Here is a 22,680-nt window from a genome sequence, read left to right as displayed (position 1 = left end):
TTACTTTTCTCAAAAACTTCATTACTTTTTGATGGAACAATTTTGGAAGTGGAGCGATAATAACTTCAACATTCATGATTTCTATATTTCATTTTAATTTCAAATGTAATTCCTAAACAGATGAAGACTAAATTTAGTCTACAGCATGCCACTCACAACTACATCTTGGGTTAACTACAGTTCATTGACAACAAATTTCTTCTTTGAATGTTTGGAAGACTTACCCACAAATTCAGTTAAAATAGTCCATGGCACCTAACTCTTACTAAATCACTAGACTGGCAGACCTACTATATTTTGCTAATCTTCCTTAGGTCACTTTCTCTCTCTGAAATAATAAAAGGAACATCACATTTAATGTTTTGCAGTTTGCAAGTGTTATCATATGCATTATTCCATTTTCATTTGATTCCTCAAAATAACTATGTGATATAAAAAGAGTTGTATAAGCCACATTTTAGAGGATAATTAAAGCTTCAAGAGAAATGAAATACCTAATTTCTCATTGCTTGTACATGAAAAAGAAAGAATTTATTTAGGTCTTCTCATTTCAAGTTTAGTATCCTTTTATAAAATATCCAAATTTAAAATATTCTACTCATAATTCCAGTCATCTAAGGACAAAAACAATAATATTCTCATCATCCATCCAGATTTGGCCTTTGCCTTTATAAATAGGATTGTGAAGAAAACTAATGCCTTTTATTTTAGTTCAATATTTATTCAGCACCTATTATGTACCAGACAATGTTCTAGGCACTAGGAATTCATATACAAGTATACTATGGCATAATCTCTGAAGAAGCCAACACATTAGAAAATTTATATATACATATAAATATACAAAAGTTGCATACATACTAAGTACAGAGAACACAGAAGGTACAAAGGTTAAATAGAGAGCAAATGACCCTTTGAGGAGAATGGTGTTGGTCAGCAAGGGATTTGGGGGGAATCTTTAATATGATGATACTTTTTTAAGAAAAATAGTTTACCAGGTATTTAAAAGTAGAAGGAACTTCAATAAAAACTAAAAAAAAAAAAAAAAAAGAGAAAATGAGTAATGTATGAAAGGTATAAAGAGAGAGTAGGTAAGAAACACCATGGAATTTTCAGAAAACTGGTCTATTTTTATACTGCTTTAGTGGAAAGTGAGTTGGGAATGAAAAATAGTAAGGTATGATACTGAACAGAAAAGCAGTTTGGTAGAGAGAGAAGGGCCTTAAGTTTGAAGCCAAAATTTCCTACATTCAAATTCTAACTCTCCCATGTATTAAACATGCTACCTTGGGAAAGTTACCCAATTTCTCTGAAACTCACTTTTTTCCCCTATGCAATTGGGATAAAAATGCCTATCTGTTATCATTATGAGTGTAATGAACCTACCATAGGATGTGGCAATAAGTAAGTGCTACATAAATGAGTTAGTGGTATGAAAGAGTTTAAGCAGGAAAACGTCAAATCTTAAACTTTCAATTTTGCTACGGATCACAGATTCTATCATAAATCACCCTCAAATGCTTTTAAATTATAAAGTAAATTGTAGGTAAATACATTCTGAACCATCTAAAATCAGTTTCGTTTTCTCTGAAGAAATTAAAATGACTGCTTTTAGCACTTGATCAAAGATCCATTTTCCAAATGTGTTTTATTTATTTTGTCTCATTTTTCTAGCTTGGTGACTTATTTCAATTATATAACTTTAGCTAACCTAGTTCAGTGTTTTTCCATTTCATTTAATGCATACATTTTATCATAAATAATTGTGATGGTGTCATATTCTTGTATTTGGAGAGATCTAAAATACAGTTCAAATATTAAATTTCATAACTAAATAGCACATGATTTTAAAAATAAAGCAATGTTTTTAATATTTAGTGCTCATTTCAGAGGAAAATAAAAGTCTGATAGACAAAACCCATTGTATCCAAAGTGTTTCAAAATGTACTAAAAGTGAAAATTTATAAACTTTAATTAATTATATGAAATTATACATCACAATAGATATGAACCTCAGACTTGCTTCATAATTGAATTAATGATTTATACAAATATTTTTTATTATAATAGTTTTCCAGTGAAATTTTAGAATACCAGTGGTAATTCCTGGTAATTCTTTGGCATACCAGCTATGATTAATGTGTAAACAATGATTTCATTTGGTTTAGAGGAACCCTTAGACATTTAATCCTAATTCTAGGAGAGAGAGCACCAGTTTGACTCTTTCCTTTTGCTTTTCTAATGGTATGTTGATACACCAGACAGAACAGTTAAAAAAAAAAACCAAAAAAACCAAGTAAACATCAATCCAGTATTGCATTCATAATATATACATATGAGGATATATATTTAAATTTTTATATTAGATTTAAGTATATTTCTGTATTTAATCTCATGAAACTATAGTGACTTTCAGTTGCTTGGGCTGTTTCCAACAGTTTTCTCTGAAAGGTTAAGTATGAAATTGATCCTAATCCTAAAGAAGCAATTTAAAATATTGATATATCATTTGTCTTTACAAAAGTCCTCCTGGGTTTACCTATCTCTACATCTGAATTCCAGATTTTCTCTACAGCCAGTTTTGGGAGTCCCTTTATTCTTTGAAGTTGGTCATGTCAATACCCTAAGTGAGTTTCAAAGATTTTTTCTCCTACTCTATCAGATTTTATGTCCACATCTGGGTCTTAAGAATCTCCAGAACCTTCTGAGTTATTTTCTAATTTAGAATCTGAGGCAATTGGATCTTATCTTAATTCTGAACTGGTTGACATATGTATCCCCCAAATATAGACTAAGTAACTCATTCTCACACTTAAAATTTTTTTTCTTCTGAATAAATTAATTCATTTAATTGCTTAGTCATTCTTTTAGGGAACATGTACTGAGTGTCTACCATAGGCCAGAAACTGAACTATTATGGGTCTCAGCTACTACTCTTAAGGAAAAAAAGGCCAATATTATGTGATAAAAGCCATGCTAGAGAGAAACACTTTGGTAGGGTAGCTCAAAAGAGAATGAAACATTCTATAGGTCAGGGAAGATTTCTTGGAAGAGGTGAAGTCTAACCTGATCCTAAGACAGCAGGCCAGTTAGGGTAGTTTGGACTGTAAGTGTGCTAGATTAGCAAGCAGGGAGGGATCTAACTGTTCAAGCCTTGGAGTCACTAATGGCTCATTTTGGAGAAGTTTCACATATGTTTACCCATTAAGTTCTCTGTGATTTTGAGGTCATAAGTTCAAGTTCTGGGACAAGTGTTTTGGAGGCATTCTTTTTATTTTCTAATATCTTTTTCATATTGGCTTTGTACAATGTATTGGCAATTATAACCAGTGTATTAGATCTTAGTCCAGTCGTCTGGCAAGATGCTCTCAGGATCAGAGAGCATATTCCCCAGAATGCCATGAAAAAATTCAAATCCGCTTGCCTTTTCTCTTCTGCTACAAGATTAAAGTTGATCTATTCACTTTTCACTCATTATCATATATGTTCTCCCAAATCAAATTAGACAATTTGACAGTATCACTATTGTACATACCCGTTATGATGTATTTTAAACAAACCACCAAAATCTAGTTGTTAGTTTTCTAAAGGTCTTTCAAAATTTATTTACTAGAAAAACATTAGAGGTAGGGGAACGAGGATGATACGGTTCTTATCCAGTCCCTTCATATCTTTGAATAAATCACTGTGCAAAATCTAAGTAAATCACTTAAATAAAACACTGATGTTCAGTTTGCCTATCAGTAAAAATGTGGTAATGACAACCTGTATAAATTTGATAGCTTGAGAAACTGCTATAAACAATACTGTAAGGCAAAGTTAGGGTCAATAGAATTGTAAAAAAAAGATAATTCAGACACTTATGTAGATTTTTTAATGCCAAATAAAGCAATTCTGATTGATTTATCTGAGCAGTCTCTGATTCTGAAGACATAAAATGTGGATTTAATTGATAGATATTATACTTACTGAATACTGACTGTGAAACTCAGTTTGATTCCTCTTTATTTGTGCTTAGGATCAGACTATGCAAAGAGAACACAATTTTATCCAGATCAAATAAAACAAAATATTGACTGTATACCAGTTTATTGAAAGTCGAAGACAAAAAAAAATATAAGATCAGATTGACTAAATTGACTAAATTTTGGCATCAAAACTTTTTAAAATTCAAATTTCTAAGAAAACAGTTTTAGTTTTAAAATCACTCTTTTACATGAGTCAGATTATTTCTGTATAGCACAATTTTTAAATACTAAACACTGAGTAGCTTCTTCCTTCACTTAATCTTCTGAAAATAATAAAAGCTCAGAGTGGTTGTTAAATTTATTGTAATTAAAGTTGATTTACTTTGTTATCCAGCAGAAACTAACACACCATTGTAAACCAATTATACTCCAATAAAGATGTTTAAAAAAAAAGAATAGACATTATGCTAATTAAAGGTAGTAAGGATGCAAATTTCATTTAGCTGATGCTGTAGTGAAAGTGTATCCATCCTTTCTAATGGAGTCACCTATAGGCATCTGGTATTTAATGTACCAAAGCAGCTGGAGCATCATAGTTGATGTTGGTTTCAATAATTAATCCCTGTACTAATATTTGGCCGAATGGAAAATTGAAATATCACACCAAATAGTATATAAGTAACATTAAATATCTACAGCTTTTAAATCTTTGTTCAGATGCCTGTGGGGTATATAGCTAAAGAAAGTTTTGTCATCATGTTTGTTTCTTTATAAGTTTGTATAAAGCATAGCAAAAACCAAAGTTATCATTGTATAAAATATATTTTGACTATAAGGTATGCAATAATATATTAGTAGGGTGTAGAATATGGCAAGTAATATTCAGATTATCAATAGTAAATTGTTCAATTCATTCACACAATTAATATTCGAATAGCTGTAAAGTATCAAGCACCACATTAGGTATTCACATGATAGACATAATCCCTGGTCTTAAATTGTACAGTCTGGTTGAAATGCAAAAATTAGCCAGAACAAATGAGTAAGTGCAAATGTTAAAGAGATGAAAAGGGTGCTGCAATGGAGGATAATAGGGTCTATGAGGTATGTAAACTAGTTAATGGTATATAACTAATATTTTAAGAAATCATAGATTAAGGCAGCAGCATGTCTGATATTTTAAAAATCAAGTAAATAATGTTGCTTAACATTGCCAGATCTTAATTTGTTTGAAATTCTGTTCACTAATAGTCTGGTTCATCCTGCTTTAATATTTGCTTTAATGGAAGGTATCTGGTCCAGCCGTTGCCTCTTTTCACTGATCTCTTTATAATTTACAAGCGTAAGACATATTTCCTATGATCTAATCCAATCAAACCATGAATTGAACATCAAGAATTATGTTTATTATATTTCATTGTGAAATTGTCCTTCAATCACATTTTGTTGACTGGTTTCAGTACAGATATTTTAAGTCAACCAAGCATGTGTTCATAAGGAGATTTATTCTTTATTACTTCAACCATTTGCTCTTTTACTACATATAGCTTATGCCTTCCAAGTTACAATTCTAGAGTGAACCATTCTTCATGCTCTCTCTGTTACTTAATACTCTACATTAATAACTGCTTGAAATAGTCACTTTTATTTGACTCCCAAACTCCTCTGGCCTTACAGATAGACCTTATTTCTGTAACTGCAGAATATGTGATATTGATAACTATCTCTTTGATAACAATAATAGTAATAATGACAACATGAAGAACAAATGTGTACTAGTTTCATTTACCAATGAAATGGTAAATGACATATCTGACATATGAATATATGACAAATAAATATAAGGACATATAAATAAAAATAAAATGTAATCCATCAAAACAAGGATCAACAACATCATTTAGATACCATAGTGATAATATTAACAACAATAACTTCAAAAGATACACCAAAGATTTAACCATAGGTCTTCTGACTCTAGCACTTTTTCCATCTGTGATACTGTTCCAAAATTACATAAAAACTTGGTTTAGTGAATATATATGATGAAAGAATTATATGAAGAAGAGTATGTATAAATTATTTATGAAATGTCATCTAGACAAGTAAATAAGCATGAATTAAGGAACAAAATTCATATTTAATATACTTTTGTTTAATCACAAATAAATAAATTACTGAAGAAAAATTGTGTAAGCAAAAGTTATGAGTTTAACCAAAAGCTTGTTACAAATATAAATCATCATATATCCAAATAAAATGAAAGTAAAATTTATGTTAAAGAGAATATAATAAGATGAAAATTATAATATTTTCTATAAAAGTCACTGAGGGAGAGTACATAAACTATGGAATTAAGGCTTGGCAACAATTCTTTAACATGTATATGTCTACTTGCTTTTTGTTTTCTAATTTTAGGAGAGATTAAAAAAAAGCAAAGTCTCCTTGAAAGATCAATTTAAGTTACATTTGAAAAGCTAAAAGCAAAACAAAACAAAAATACAGACAGCAGCTGACCCATCCCATTGGTAGTCATGGATTAAATTTGTTGCAAGATTTCTGACTGACTAATATAAGAATTACAGTGAAATTACATGGCTTCAGATCCCTGAGCAGAGAATCGTTCGGAAAAAGATTCTATGTCACATTCTTTCAAACAGGTAATAAAATTATCAAAAAAAAGACAAAACATGATATCATAAGCAAATTATTAGTGTTTCCATTTATTGTAACTAAAATGTTAGGTTTCACTATTATTTTTCAAAACAAGTCTTAAAATGGTTAGGGGCTCTAAAAGATTTTAAGATGCTTCTTTTTAAATATATCATGGAGTTACCACTGAATAAATATACACAGGTAAAACTGCCTTGCCAAAATTCAATGGATCAAAAAAAGGAAATTTCACACTCATATTTAGAATCACTAAAAAGCAATACTATTCAATATGTTTCCTTTTTTTTTCTTTGCACTTACTCCTAATGACAACTTGAAATATTACAAGTGGGAAAAATAGATTTCTAATACTCAGAGCTATTATGACAACAGAAAAAATAATTTTTAAAAGAATCCTAGAAATGAAAACCATCAACATAACTATACTTTCTATAAAAATGTAAAATTATTCAAAAGAGAAAATATTTAAGATTAATCAATAGGTCTCAAATTATGTTCCTTTAGAGATACGAAATTATGTTCTTTCAGTAAGAAACTGCTAAACTGTCAATTGACTTCATCCAAATATTTGTCTAGAATTTACCATCTTACTACTAGGCTCTTGATGCATACGGAGTCTTAGAAATTATATGTAGACTGTAGTTATACATTCTACCAATTAATGAAATCTTCTCTATTAATGTAGCACTTTGTGCTATACTGATTCTTTTCTGTTTTAAACTTTTCAGGTTTTGTGCAACTATAGTCAAAATCATATTTTGCAACTACTTTTGCATATCAAAGTTTGAATCACAGGTTGTTTTTATAACTCAAATAATTACATAGTACATTTCATGTAGTAGTTACTCAATATATCCTGTTGAGTTCAAGGACAGAGAATTTGTATGTAATATGAAAGCTAGTTTGGTATTGTTTGTATTGGCGTTGCTTTCTAGATGTTATAATACTGGTTTTCAGGAGATGTAATAATTGTGTTAGAATGAAAGGCATCCTCCCTCCTAAAGACCATACTTAGATATTGTCTGTTTGCCAATTCTAGTCTCCAATTCTTTGAATATAAAATTTGAGGAATCTACAGAATATATAGAGTTGTACACCTTATAATTCACAAGAAGAACAATGGAAGTAAATAGAAAATGTTAAAAAATCATAATGGAGAAATTAAGGGGGTATCAAAAGGGAGTAATCTGACAATTTATCTCAATAATTAGAATGTGACATTTAAGAACAGTGCTCTTACCTGGCACAAAATGTCAAGAACAGATTCGATGCTTAGAGACCACCCACACAGAAAGAATATATGACAACTTTTTTAATTGCATTGTGGTAGCTGTTCTCCGTGGTGCAATTTTTAGGTTTGCAACTTGACATTATTATTTTCCAGATATTTAGAACAGAGAAAAAAGGTACATTCTTTGAACCTTGTCATATGAACCAAAGGGTCATGCATTAGCTGGATGTAAATGATTACTGTATCTTCATTGTTTTGAGTATTTAAGTATATTTTTAAGATTTTTAATCATTTTTTGTAATGTACACACCATTAACTCTACAAATATTTGGAAAATTATGCTAGTTTGAGAAAAGTTTTCTTTTTAGGCAGAAGATATATTTAGAGACAAGATGAAGGTCATGAATCTCCTCTTCCCAATCTATTTAAGTTATGACAGTGTAAAGTAATTGTTTCTGAGCCAAATAGGATTGTATACCTACATTCTGAGTTTTTCTAAACTCTTCTTATTAAAACAAAATAAAAGACCATCCACAGATTATAGAAATATTCTATTCCTATGGCAGGGTCCTGAATTTCATGATTTTCTTATTACATCCCAATTATTGAATGTAAAAATCTACAAATATTCTGTCATTTGGTTCTACTCTGGAGGCATTACTGATTAAATGTAAATATATCTGCTCAACTATTAAATACCACTAGAAAAAAAATTATCGATAGAAATCAACATGGGGGTTTAAACAACAAGGAAATGAAACTGTCGAAAGAGATTAAGGCAGGAAAGAGAAGAGAAAGAAACCATTGTAAAGACTAAAAATATAAAGTCAGAAAGAGTAATTCCAAGCATATCAATAATCCATATAAATCAGAATGAATTTGACTCTCAGAGGAAAATAAAAATTGTTTTAAAATGGTGTTCTTATAAGAGACACATCTAAAATAAAAGGCATGAAAACTATGTACCATATACATGCTAGCAAATATAAGTCACTATGGCAATATTATCATATAAATTAAAATTCTGTGTCAGTATTGTTACACTAGGATGTGGCAGTCATGAGAATATGCCTTGCTGACCTTCTTTTGTAGGGAGTATAAATGACAAAGGCCATTCCAGCTTTGAAATCCATCATCCGTTTGCACAGAAACTGTGTCATATTGGAATACATCAGAGATACAAAGGCAGACCAGTTCTTGGGGAAGAAAGGATCACTTTGTCTTTTGCCTTTTGTTCAAGGACTCACTGTCGGCTTTGCAGAATTTTCTTTACACTGCTGGGCAGTCTAAGATACTTTCACCCAACATTATCCCCCTTTCTGACCTCTCACCCACCCTTTTACATCTCCCCCTCTATTTCCTGTAACAAAGGCATTTCCCCTCATATAATTCTCATACATTTCATTCTGTCTTGGTGTTTGCTTCTTGAAAGACCGAGACAAAAGCAGGATACAGTATAAAGGAAATGTGCTTAATTAACATTTAAATTCTAAGAGTCTCTCAGTAGATTTGACTTTTTGATGCTCACAATTGTAATGTCCATGAATAATGAAAGTTTTATTTCTCTTTTCAATCTACATGAGCTGTATTCTATTTTATTTTCTTTTTTGTACTTCTAGGGGTTTTAGTACAACAACAAATACAAGTAGTGCTATGAGACCATCTGCGTAATATTTGATGATAATTTTCAATAAATACTAGGATGAAATGTAGAAAGTTCTCTACTGGAACTAGGAAAACTGGAAAACTAGGAAGTTTTCAAAGATGGATTGAGATTATAGAGCTCTCTTTAATCACCCTACACTCTTAACGTGGTGATTTACAATAGTGGATCTTGAAAAAAATACTGAAACCTCTCACTTCTGGAATTAGTCTCCACTTTTTTATGACACATTATTTGAAACTTTTCATTTCTTATTTATCTATATTTTTCTTTGTATCATTATTCCGAATAACATATATGCATATATAATGGGATATATTCATAAATTTTACCTTTATTTTTGAAAGACTTAAGATATGTAATTTTTCTTCCATGTAATTCATAATCTATAAAATCTATACAATCAATTGTATTTCATCAAAATTTAAAACTTTCACTCTTCAAAAAGCACTATTAGGAATAATAATAAACGAAAGAAACTATAGACTGTGAGCAAATAATTGCAAGGCATATATCTGATAAAGAACTTGTATTGATCTCAAACCTCAGTTATAAGTAAGCATACAACTCAATAAATGCACAAAAATTTAAACAGATATTTCATCCAAATGTATGTATTTATGGATTAAAAATAAGCTTATAAAAATATTCAAATTTATTAGTCATTAGCCAAATCCAAATTAAAACCACAATAAAATACAAGTAAGAATATCTAAAATTAAAAAGAACAGGCAACTCAAAATGGATCAAACGCTTAAATATAAGACCTGAAACCACAAAACTCCTAAAAGTAAACATAGGGGAAAAGCTCCATGACATAGGTCTTGGCAGTATTTTCTTAGATATGACACCCAAAGAACAGGGAACAAAAGCAAACACAAACAAGTGGACCTACATAGAATTAAAAAGCTTCTGCACATCAAGAAAAATAAACAACATGGTGGAAAGGCAATCTATGGAATGGGAGAAAATATTTGCAAACCGTATAACAGCTAAGGGTTTCAAATATATATAAGGATCTCATAAAACTTAATAACAAAAAATCTAAATAAAAAATGGGCAAACAACCTGAATAGAGATTTTTACAAAGAAGACGTACAAGGACCAATAGGTATATGAAAAAGTGTTCGACATCACTAGTCTTCAGGGAAATGCAAATCAAAACCACAGTAAGATATCAACTCACATCTGTTAGGAAGACTATTATCAAAAAGTCAAAAGAGAAGTGTTGGCAAGGATCTGGAGAAAAGGGAATCTTTGTGCAATGTTGGCAGGAAAGTAAATTGTTACAGCCATTAGGATAAACAGTAAAATATATGACCCAGCAGTCCCACTTTTGGGTATACCTCCAAAGGAAATAAACTCACTATCTCAAAGCACTCATGTTCATTGCAGCATTATGCGTGATAGCCAAGTAAGAGTCCATCAACAGAAGAATTGATAAAGAAGATATCATACACACACACTCAAAGGAATATAGTTCAGCCATAATAAAAGAAGAAAATTCTGCCACTTGCAACAATGTGGATGAATTTTGTGGACATTATGCTAAGTGAAATAAGCCAGACACACGAAGACAAACACTGCATGACCTCATTTATATGTGGAATCAAATAAAGTTGAACTCATATAAACAGAGTAGAATGCTGATTACCAGGGTCAAGGGGGGTAGAAGAAATGGGGAGCTGTTGGTCAAAGGATGTAAACTTTCAGTTATAAGATCAGTAAGTTCTGGAGAACTAATGTACAAGTGGTGACTATAGTTAATAGTACTGTATTGTATAACTGAAATCTGCTAAGAGAGTAGAACTTAAGTGCTCTCATCACCAAAGGAAAAAAGGTAATTATATGAGGTGATGCATATGTTAATTATTTTGGTTGTGATAATCATTTCACAATATATACATGTATTGAAATATTACATTGTACAGTTTAAATATACTTAAATTTTTGTCAATCACACCTCAATAAAGCTGGAAAAAAAATAAAAGGTATAACTACATCCAATGGTGAAGAAGATGAGGAATTGTTAGTGGGAATGTAAAATGATATGGCCATTTTGAGAAATAGTTTGTCTATTGCTTAAAAACCTAAGCATACAACTGCCATATGCCTCAACCCTTCCATGCAGTTTTTCACCCTAAAGAAAAGAAAGCTTATGTCCATAGAAAGACTTACACATATACAGTATAGTGGCTGTACTTGTAATAACCAAAAGCTGAAAACCTACATATTTATTAGATGAATGTTCCACAGGACAATTTTTTTAAAAACAGACTTAATACATATCACAACATGAATAAATCTCAAAATAATTATGAAGTGAAAAAAATAGGATAAAATACATATTGTTTTTGGTTCCATTTATATGAAACTCTGTATGTGCAAAGTAGTGTAACCAAAAAGTAAAGTAACCAAAAGTGGGACAGGCTTTATTTTTGGGAAGAGAGGGAGTGAAGATTGGGGAGAGGAGGGAGAAGGAATTGCAAAGGCAAAGTAGGAAATTTTGGGGGTTATGGATATGTTTACTATCTTGATTTTACTGATAGCTTTAAAAGCTATCAAACTGTGTTCTTAAATATCTGCAGTTTATATCAATTAGCCTCAATATAGCTGTTACAAAAAGTAACAGGAATATCTAAAATTAAAAGGAACAGTCAAGTGTTCCTAAAGTATTAGGAAACTAATACTTTAAAGTAATAATTTTGAAATTAATATCCAAGAGAATCATCAAATAACTTTTCAAAAGATTACTGGGGGGCTTCCCTGGTGGCACAGTGGTTGAGAGTCCGCCTGCCGATGCAGGGGACACGGGTTCATGCCCCGGTCCGGGAAGATCCCACATGCCGCAGAGCGGCTGGGCCCGTGAGCCACGGCCGCTGGGCCTCTGCGTCCAGAGCCTGTGCTCCAAAGCAGGAGAGGCCACAGTGGTGAGGGGCCCATGTACCGAAAAAAAAAAAAAAGATTACTGGGCCCTAACCTTCAAAGAGTCTGTTATGAAACGTCTGGCATAGGGCCTGAGAATTTGGATTTCTGACACACTCGCAGGCACTTTTCATGCTGCTGGTACTAAGACTGCTGTGTAATTAAGCAGTAAGACTGCTTTAAGTCCTAGTTAGTCAAGGTATCCTCAGACTGACATCTTCAGCATCACCTAGGAGCTCGTTAGATATTATCATCTTAGACTACAGCCCAGACCTCCTGTATCAAAAACTTCATTTATAAAAGAAATATTAAATATCACATATGGGGAAAATGATACCTTAAATAGGATTCGCATCACTAAAGAATATTTTTCTAAATTGTGTAAGAAAAAATATGTTTAAGGCTCATGCACTGAGAGAGCAAGGAAATTTGAACAATTTTTTTCTTCTAGATTGTACATATGATGTTTAAATTAACCTCTTGATAGGTAACTCTCATAGTTTAAATTTATGAATTGTGGATTCTGGACAACTTGTACAGTTGTACTCTTCCAGACAAGGCTGAAATCAAGAATTGTTTCTTCTCTCTCTCTCTACCTCATTCCATCTGAGATGACTAATTCACTGCTATGGTCTTTGACTGGAAATATAAAGTGAGCCTGGAAAGATTATTAGCTGTGTTAAGGAGTCGGGACTTTGTATTTGCAAGGCTTTCTGTTTGAAGGCTAGTGTATAAAAACATTGAATTATCTAATAAATCCTTTAGGGTTGAAAATTACACATTAGAGATTTGGTGATAAGATCATTTTCAGAGCTCTTACAAGATTATATATATTACAACAAGAGATTAAGGAAATTCCAATTCTACCCAGGCATCTCAGTGAGATTCTTTTGGCTGAAATTGAATAGGATAAAAAATTAAGATCTTAATTCATTTAAATGCTTGTTTACATGTGAACTTTTATTTCTTTAACTTACAAAAAGATGATATTTTATTCCTTGAACTCTGATTTCTCCAAGAGACCTTAATATTTTTAGAGGACTCGATGATTTCATTATTCTTTAACACTGATAAGTTTTAAATATTTGTAGAATTTTTATGCTGCCATTTACACTTGTCATATAACTTCTGTTTGGGACTCATTCAAAATAGTAGATAGAATAGAGAATATATTTTCTGTTTGGGAAACAGTATATCCTCAATCCATGTCACAGCCTACCAAGGACAAAATAAAAAAACTACCTCTCTTGGTTCCAGAAAGATACACAAAAGAGCAATGGTTGATACTGGCAGAGTAGAGTTATAAACATGGATTTCGACTACTGGTCTCTTCTCAGGAATGCAGCTACAACAGTGGTTGGTTGATTGTAACTTAACTGATAAGCCCAATGTAGTAAGCAATACTGACCACACTCTACAATTACTTAGTAAGCATTTATAACCTAAAGGTCTCTGAGAACCACTCTCAGAAATTCTGATCTAACTGGTCAGTGGTGGACCCAGGTACTGGTATATTTTAAAATACACTTGAGATGATTCTAATGTGCTGCCACATTTAAGAACCACTGAGTTAAAAAAAAGAAAACAAAAACAAAAAAAAACTGGAAACTGGAATTCCTTTCTTCATTTTTTTCCCAGTTTATTTCCATTATTTTTAGCTACTCACTAATAACATACTCCTCCTCTCTTCATGGGAAAGGTATAACCTATATGATTGGGGAGCTAAAATGAGGCAATTGAGAAATCTTAATGCAGCTCCTGCTACATTTTCTCATCTTTTGAATAACCTGTCTTAAGAATTCAAAAGTTCTGGTATTCTATGTGAAAATTGCCAGGGCAGGTCTTACTCTGCAAGAGATTTATGTGTAGGAGAAGGGGAGAAGAAATGAAAGATTTTAGATCTGGGTATATGGAACAAAGTTATAGTCAAACTATTTCACCATGGGTCCTGCAGCAAATACTGTGGTTTACCACTCAGATACTCCCTCCAGGACTGAAGGTGTTACCTGTTAATTGATCACAGGTGAATTCCTGCAGAAGTTATTCTTAGGCAAAGGGAGTTGCTTGCCCAAAGTTCTTCTTCCTCCCCAGGGGTGGACTGCTTCCAATGACTGCTTAATACAAGGGAACAAGGCCTCCTCTTCTCTTCTATCCCTCAGATTCAGTGCAGGATATCTCTGAAGAGCTATCCATAGGACTGGCTGAGAATTTTGATGCTACTGCACTGCAGGTTGATTTTTCCTTCTGCGCAATCCTGTTTCTTTCAACCTCTTAAAAGGTATTGTTCCCAAAAGTATTTCCCAATATTCCTAAAACTCACTTTTCTGCAGAACCAGGTTAATAACTGATGGTGTTAGGAGGAGGAAGCAGTTTATAAAAATGGGATTTTGAAGATGGATTATTCATTGGCCTGTTTATTGGCAATTACAACCCCATTGCTGGGATAGGTGAAGTGCTGATAGCCTCTGGAATGAGACAGCTGTGTAATTGTTAATACTCTCACCAATGGTGACCTTGAATGGTATACAGTGAAACGAAGGCACTGAACCATCAACATCTTAGGTATCTGACAGGTTCAGGGGAAGTAGTATTTATGCGAAACATAATTGCCAGAGGTGTTGCTAGGGGTGATCAATGAACTGGAGAAAGACAGCAAAAGCTTGTGTTAATTCATCACTAATATAAGACCATGTGCTTAAAAGCCATAGAGCCTCCTTGGCAACAGAAATGGAAACTTTTATCTCCTGCAGCTGGAAGGCAGAAGCTGAAGCTTAAGGTCATCTCTTAGTTATAATGGTAATGCAGCTCCAGAGAAGACTGAATCCTCATATATAACAATTCCATTACACCATCATGGGGCTCTAACTGGGAAGGAGTGAGACCCTTATACTTGGGATGGAGACATCTGTGACAATGCACGTGAACATCTGAAATCTCCATGTGCTCTTAAACATTCTCAGACCGCAGAATCTCCTAAATCCCCATCCCCTAAATCTCAGTACTCCCCAGAATCCTCCAGGATACCTCCATGTTAAAAATCTTGCACCTTGTCTGAAGAAAATCTACCAGTTGCTGCATTAAGAGATAACATGTGTCCTCCACAGAATGTCTACCTCTCCTCCAGTTTTGTCTATGAGAGCAATAACCTTTATTAAGTGGCAACATAACTCAGCTTGGATGGCACGTGATCTACTAAGGGAGTGAAAGGAATATAGAGCTTATGTAAGGGATTTAATGCAGAAAATCTGATGTCAAGGGTATCATGACATAAAGTTAGGTAAGAGACACTTTATAAAATTGGGAACAATTTCTCATGAAACTCTATTTCAAACACTGTCTAAGATACAAGAGATAGTTTTAACCTGGTAGAATGGAGTAGAAAGCCCAGAGAAGACAATGTCTCACACTAAGTAAAAAATAAAAGCCATAACTACTACAGCAGGCAGTGTAAAAAGGAATTGAGAATCTCGGCAAAATGGAATGTTGAAATGGGTATCTATTATGTAAAGCTGGAAACCACTAGTCAACTATATTTTAAAGGACGCCTAAAGGACACTCCATTTACCCAGTCAATAAGGCATGCACTGGTGAGAAATTGAGCACAAGTTTCTCTGTAAGACTGTAGTTCAGGTCTGACCATTGGAAAAGCTGTTACAGAACTGGGTTCCCTGATAGCAACGTGAATGGTAATGAGAGTTTCCTGACAGAAAGAAGGTCATGTGATAAATTATTGTAATAAACAACAATGTCATAGTAAAAGTGGGGTGAAGGCTGACATCAAGCCATAGAGGTTTTTAATTGGATACAGCATCCTTGGGGGAAAGATATGTAGGGCAAGACTGATGGCTCAATTTGTATAATCAATCTTAAAAATCAAGGTAAATTAAGGAGGCATGATCAGGAAGCTAAGGACAGTCATTCAAAAATTCATGATGCTCTGCCTGCTTTCAGGTCCTGGACCAGTTTTCAGGCCCAAAACTATTTGCCTGAAGGAAGGTCCAAGTTCCCAGAAGGAAGGACACTGAAATGCAATAATATGTGTAAATACTAATAATTCACCTAGCCTCTTCCCAAAAAAGATCCAGGACCCTTTACTCTGGAAATGATACACTAGGGACTGGGAATACATAAATATTTGGAGGATTGACGGACAGAGCTCTAGATGACACTGATATATGGTACCTGCAGCATCATCACTCCTGCTAGACTGACAGAATGTGGGGACTAAGTAGTAAGGAAAGAACTGACCCAGGTCTGGCTTATAGCAGGTTCCACTAACCTCACAGACTCACTATCACAGAATCCTCATTTCCCCAATCCCTAAGTGTAAGTTTAACTGAACACTCTTCTCAGTAAACCAATACCCAAATTGGATCCTTAGTCTATGTAGTAGTAAGAACTTTTTGCAGGTAAGGCCTGTGAAACTACCCATCCCCCCCCATAGCAGGCAAGATATTAAAATGATATCACAAGCCAGAGGAAACAGGAGAGGTCAGTGCTACCTTTAACTAAAGAATTCCAAGACTGTGGTCTCTATTGTATCCTCAGTTATTCATCATGTCAGCCCTTTCAAAAGCAAGATGGATCCTAGTGAATGACAATCAATTCCCTCAAATTTAAGCGAGTTGTATCTACACTGTGGCTGTACAAGAGGAGTTATCTCTTCAAGAGCTTAGTAACATGGCCTTGGGTACGAGGTATGTAGTAATTGATCTGCTCAATGTATTCTTCTCAAGCCTTACTGCGAAAAAGGACCAGAATCAGTTTACATGGAATGCCACAGGACTATGTTAACTCTCTCTCCTTCCCTCATAAAATACTCTCAAGAATTCTAGACCGTTAATATATTCTGCAGACTATCAGACTGGTCCACTATATCAATGGCATGATAATCAAACCAACTGAGCAAAAAGAGCAAGTATGTTTGAGGATTGGTAAGGTCCATGTGTCCCAGAGGAAAACTCTAAAAAGCTATGGGATGTGTCACACCAGTGAAGTTCTTAGTTGTCGAATGGACTGGGGTATGCTTTTCTCAAAAGTAAAGAACGATAGATTGCATCTTGCACTACTCACAACTACAAAGGAAGCACATAACCTGGGAGACATTTTGTATTCTGGATATAGCATATTTCACACTGGGAATTATTGTTTTGCCTCATTTGCCAGGTGATTTGGAAGGCTGAGAACTTTTGGTGGGACCCAGAGCCAGAAAAAGTATCAGCGGCAGACATAGGTTATGATTCTTCTACTTGGGCCCTTCTACTTGGGTTAAATGACTCTGAAGGAATAATACCCCTTAGAATGTATGTCAAGATCCTGTGAGAGCATCACCTTGTAAAGCTTCAATTTTCTAAAGTCACGCCATCATGTGAAAACAACACCTGGCATTCTACTGTGCACTTGTAAAGATGGAACAGTTGATTAAGAGATATCAAGTGAATTTCAATTAAGAATGCCAGTCAGGGCTTCCCTGGTGGCACAGTGGTTGAGAGTCCGCCTGCCGATGCAGGGGACACGGGTTCGTGCCCCGGTACGGGAAGATCCCACATGCCGCGGAGCGGCTGGGCCCGTGAGCCATGGCCGCTGAGCCTGTGCATCCAGAGCCTGTGCTCCACAACCGGAGAGGCCACAACAGTGAGAGGCCCGCGTACCGCAAAAAAAAGGAAAAAAAAAAAAAGAATGCCAATCATGAGTATACAAAATGGGTGAAAGGGATCAAAATGTACATACTTCCAGTTATAAAATAAGTCATGGGGATATAATGTACAGCATGGTGACTATAGTCAGTAATATTGTTTTGCAAATTTAAAAGTTCTAAGAAAGTAAATCTTAAAAATGTTCATCACAAGAAAAAATATTTTAACTTTGTATGGTGACAGACAGTAACTAGACATTGTGGTGATAATTTTGCAATGCACATAAATCTCAAATTATTACATTGTAACCTAAATGCTATACCAATTATAATTCAATTAAAAAAAAAAGAATGCCCATCATGAATAGGTATTCTATCAGACCTAACAAGTTACCAAGTCAAAAGATTGGGGAGGCCCAGCAGCAATTCATCACAAGACAGAAGTGTTCTAGGAAGCATACGGTACAGGTAGGTCCAGAGAGCAGAAATTAACTTCACAAGCAAGGGATTCAGACTCCCATGTCCTCCAATGTTGTCCCAATACTTCTCCCTCATGTCACACCTATGGTGCCAGGGGAGCACTTAAAACAGATGATGAGCAGGAGAAACAGGAGAAAGAGCAAGGATGAGCTTGGTTTGTATGTGGGTCAGCTCACATATGAATGCAAACTGAAGATACACTCCTTCTATACTATAGCCACACTCAGGTATGACCCTGAAAGCCAGCAGTGAGGTGAAATCTCCCTATTGGTAAAGCTTTGATTCAACAAATTCAGGTCAGTCAGCCTGTCTTCAGCAACAGCAGTGCTGTTACAATGGGCCCATGAAGAGAGCAATAGAGCTACACCCACTTACCAAGGCTAATCTAGCTGCTGATGCCTCTGAATATCCAACAGAATCCAGCGCATAAGATCTGTTATGGATCATGCCTAGAAGATACTAGTGAGCGACTTGGTAGGAAGGTGATTACATGGGACTCCTTTCAGCAGTGGACTCCTTTCATGATGATTAGAACTGATGCCCATTCTGAATATGGATTTGCCTTTCTTTCTTATAGGACCTTAGCCAACATCACTATCTAAAGATTTATATAGTGATCCACTAACATAAGATCCCTTGTTACTCCACATGGAACCAAGCAGAAGATGTGCATAAGTGAGCACATGATCATGACGTCCACTTATTCCATTACCTCCCATACACTCTCCAACCATGAGCTCAATGAGGAAGAACACACTTCTGAAAATCCACCCAGGACTCCAGCTTGGAGATGATAACAAGACACTAATTCAATCACAGTATCATTTACTGAAATGAATTCTGGAGATCAAACAGGTTAGAAAAATAAACAAATAGTTTTATACAATGACTATTTCTGACATAAAAATTATTTTTATACAATTAGAAAATTTTATTAGGATTTAGTTCACTTGCTTGATTATATAACTATCAAAATCTTATTCGAAAACTTTCATTAAAAAATTACTAGTGACTTTATTACATAAATTAGAACGAATTGTTTTTTTCTCATCAGCATCAACATCACAGTCAACAACATCAAAAAGTCATAGAAGTCAGCCGTAGTGTTTTGATAATAGGATTAAGTTACAAACTAGAAGCAATAAACGATTGACACTATGTGGGACAAAACTGATTTCAAAAATTATGCTGGAGAAAGGCAGTTTTTCAGAATAATTTGAAAATACTTAAAAATCATCAAAATATTATTTTACAATCGTCATTTCATCAGAATCTCATTTGGTTAAATGATTTTCTTTGATTTGTCTCACAAGTGACTGGATATAATGTACATGGAAAAATTATGCAGGTGTCTAAATGTCACAAGGGCTTGGTATCCTAGGTAATACCACAAGGTTATGAAAACCCATCTCCCAGCTAGAAAATGAGTTGGGTCAATGCTCAACCTATGCTTAAGGTTAAAAAGTAAAGAAGCAAACTCTATTTTACAAAAACAAAATCCCTTCTAGATCCCTTGGTTTCTCTAAATGTTGTTGATGGATTACCTTTAGCAAAGTAATTGCTAAAACTGACCATTATTATATATTTAGACCGTGAGGATTAAAGTGAGATCAAGTAGGTACTGGAGGAAAATGCTCACAATTAGGCAGTGATGCTGACATTTATTCTAATTAACTCCTCTTTAGACTTTCTATCCTTGGGAGCTTTCCAGATAACTTTCATGGCTGAACCTCTTATTCAACAACTAAGTACGTCCATCTCTATTTCTTCTCTACTTTGATCCACTCTTTCCGCCTTTAGACATTTAACTGTCATCCTTTACTAAAAGAAATGTTGAACATATGCTTCTTTTTAAGATTCATTTTTGAGAATGACAACAATGCTCTCATGAGTAAAATGAGAGAAGGCCATTAGATTTCCGAATAACACCCTGAAACTATGGCAGATATTGTTTGAGATAAACCTATGATAGAGTTACTTATAATAATACAAAGTAAAATTACAGATCTTACAGAAACCTAACAAAATGCATGTTATCATTACTATTGATTAAAATAAAATCACATATATTCTTGTAGTCTTATAAAAGGGAAGAAAAGGAGAGGGGATTAGGGTTACATAAGTGACATTAAGGTCTGGTTGCATTCTATGCTGGTTCTTAAAGTGTAATAAGTGCCTATGTTTGAAGCTATGTAAAAGAAATCAAGTCAGCCCTACTGCATTGTTTTCCAAGGAAGTCAGAAACCAATCAAATTTGAATTTCAGCAATGTTTACAGTAAATGGTAAGACACTTTTCAAAAATGAATATTTGTGTAAGATGTAAAAATTTCCACTTACACACTACAATTTTCTTCCCACAGATTTCTTTCTCATTACAGATTGAAACTCCATATACTCTACTGATGTGACATGTGATTTATGCGTTAGGTGCCTATTCTAGACAAGTTATATTGCATGAAAGCATGAACATTGTGTTGTTTGACAAAAAAGTAAAGGGCTAAAGGGAGGGAAGGGGAGGGGATGTCCAGCTTTATGGGCAGCAAAGTATGAGAATAGAAAACTGGCTAAAGGATTTTATATAGCAACAGTTCCCTGTTAAAGTTGGTAACATAATGATTCATGTTCTATATGAATTCATGTTTAATAAAAAACCAAGAGCTTTATGAAAAAAATTCTGTTCATATATTTGAAGGTCAGAGTTTTGATTTATATTACCTTTATGATTTGGAAAAGAAAATAATACTATGCAAGAATATGTAGCAATATTAACAGCAAATGAAAACTATAGTGACCAAAACTTTGAATGTCAAAATTGAGCCCAAAGTGAAATATTTGTCATCAGTGCAGTTGTAAACTTTAAATTGTAAACCTTAAAATGACATGGAAAAATCGAAGGGGTTATGGGAGGTATAGCAGATATATTTAGTGGGTAAATCTTGGATTTGAATACATCCCTGGCATGAGTCATTGTTTTTCCATTTTTTAATTAAGTGATATTGTGTAAGTTATTTTTCTACCTCCAGAAATGCTGTGAGAATTACCTAGAATAAAAGAGAAAGTAATCTGCCATCTATAAATATTTAAGCAATTAACATTTAGTGATTATTTTTCTTCTTGTCTAGATAGATAAATCTGTTTTTATTTCCTTTTCAAATGTAAATGTTTCACCATACATAAAAAAATGGTTAGGAATTAGAAATTCAAAAAGCATGACTAAAAAGTTTTTTTAAAAAAAAAGCTTTTAATAAATTATTTGACCATAACTCCAGAAGAAATTTTTGGAATTTATGATATAAGAAATCTAAAAAAATGAAATATTTTAATGATAAGAAAACACTCTGTGAAAAAACCAAAAAGAAGTTTATTAACAAGCTAAAGCAATAAAAATTTTAATAACAAATATCTTAACTGACAGATATTGGAAAAATTGGTATCTTTTATTACATAATAGAAATACATTTGTCTCAGAAATGCTATTATTTGTTTCTGTCTGAAGGCATGGAATAAACCAGCCCAATATTCTCTGGAGTCTCCTTCATAGTCTGTGGCTATAAATATTCCACAATATCAGAAAATTTCTTCTTCCCTATCCCCCTCCCATTTTTAAAAAGTGAATTTTGTGATTTTTTTTTACCTTTCATGAAGCAGAACTTTAATAGTAAATCTGGAGAGATCATTTGATAGACTTCCAGCTACTGTATATAAGTCTAACACTTATCTTTATTTAAAATTTACAGATAGAAACACAGGCATATTTAGATATGTTTTTTCAATTGGCTGTTATAAATTTTTCAGCATAGTTGTTTTAGCACCTTGACTGTCAGCACAAGAAACATGATTTTAAAAGAATTCACATTCTCCACAGAACCAATTTTCTATGGGTCAATACATGTATCTTTTCCTACATTCTGAAAATAGAGCTCCTTTTGTACATAGAGCACCTTTTTGTTTTTAAAACCATGGAAAATCTTTTATACTAAAAAAACATGATTCCCTCAGGATGAGATTTTATGTAAAAACTAAGAATGACATATGTATTAAGCATTACTGTGTGCCAGAAACTTTACGTAAGTTATTTCTAATTCTCAAAATTTCTGTGAGGTA

The sequence above is a fragment of the Lagenorhynchus albirostris genome, chromosome 17 (assembly GCF_949774975.1).
Source record: "Lagenorhynchus albirostris chromosome 17, mLagAlb1.1, whole genome shotgun sequence".
NCBI lineage: Eukaryota > Metazoa > Chordata > Mammalia > Artiodactyla > Delphinidae > Lagenorhynchus > Lagenorhynchus albirostris.
The sequence above is the reverse complement of the archived record's forward strand: the minus strand, read 5'-3'. Positions refer to the sequence as shown.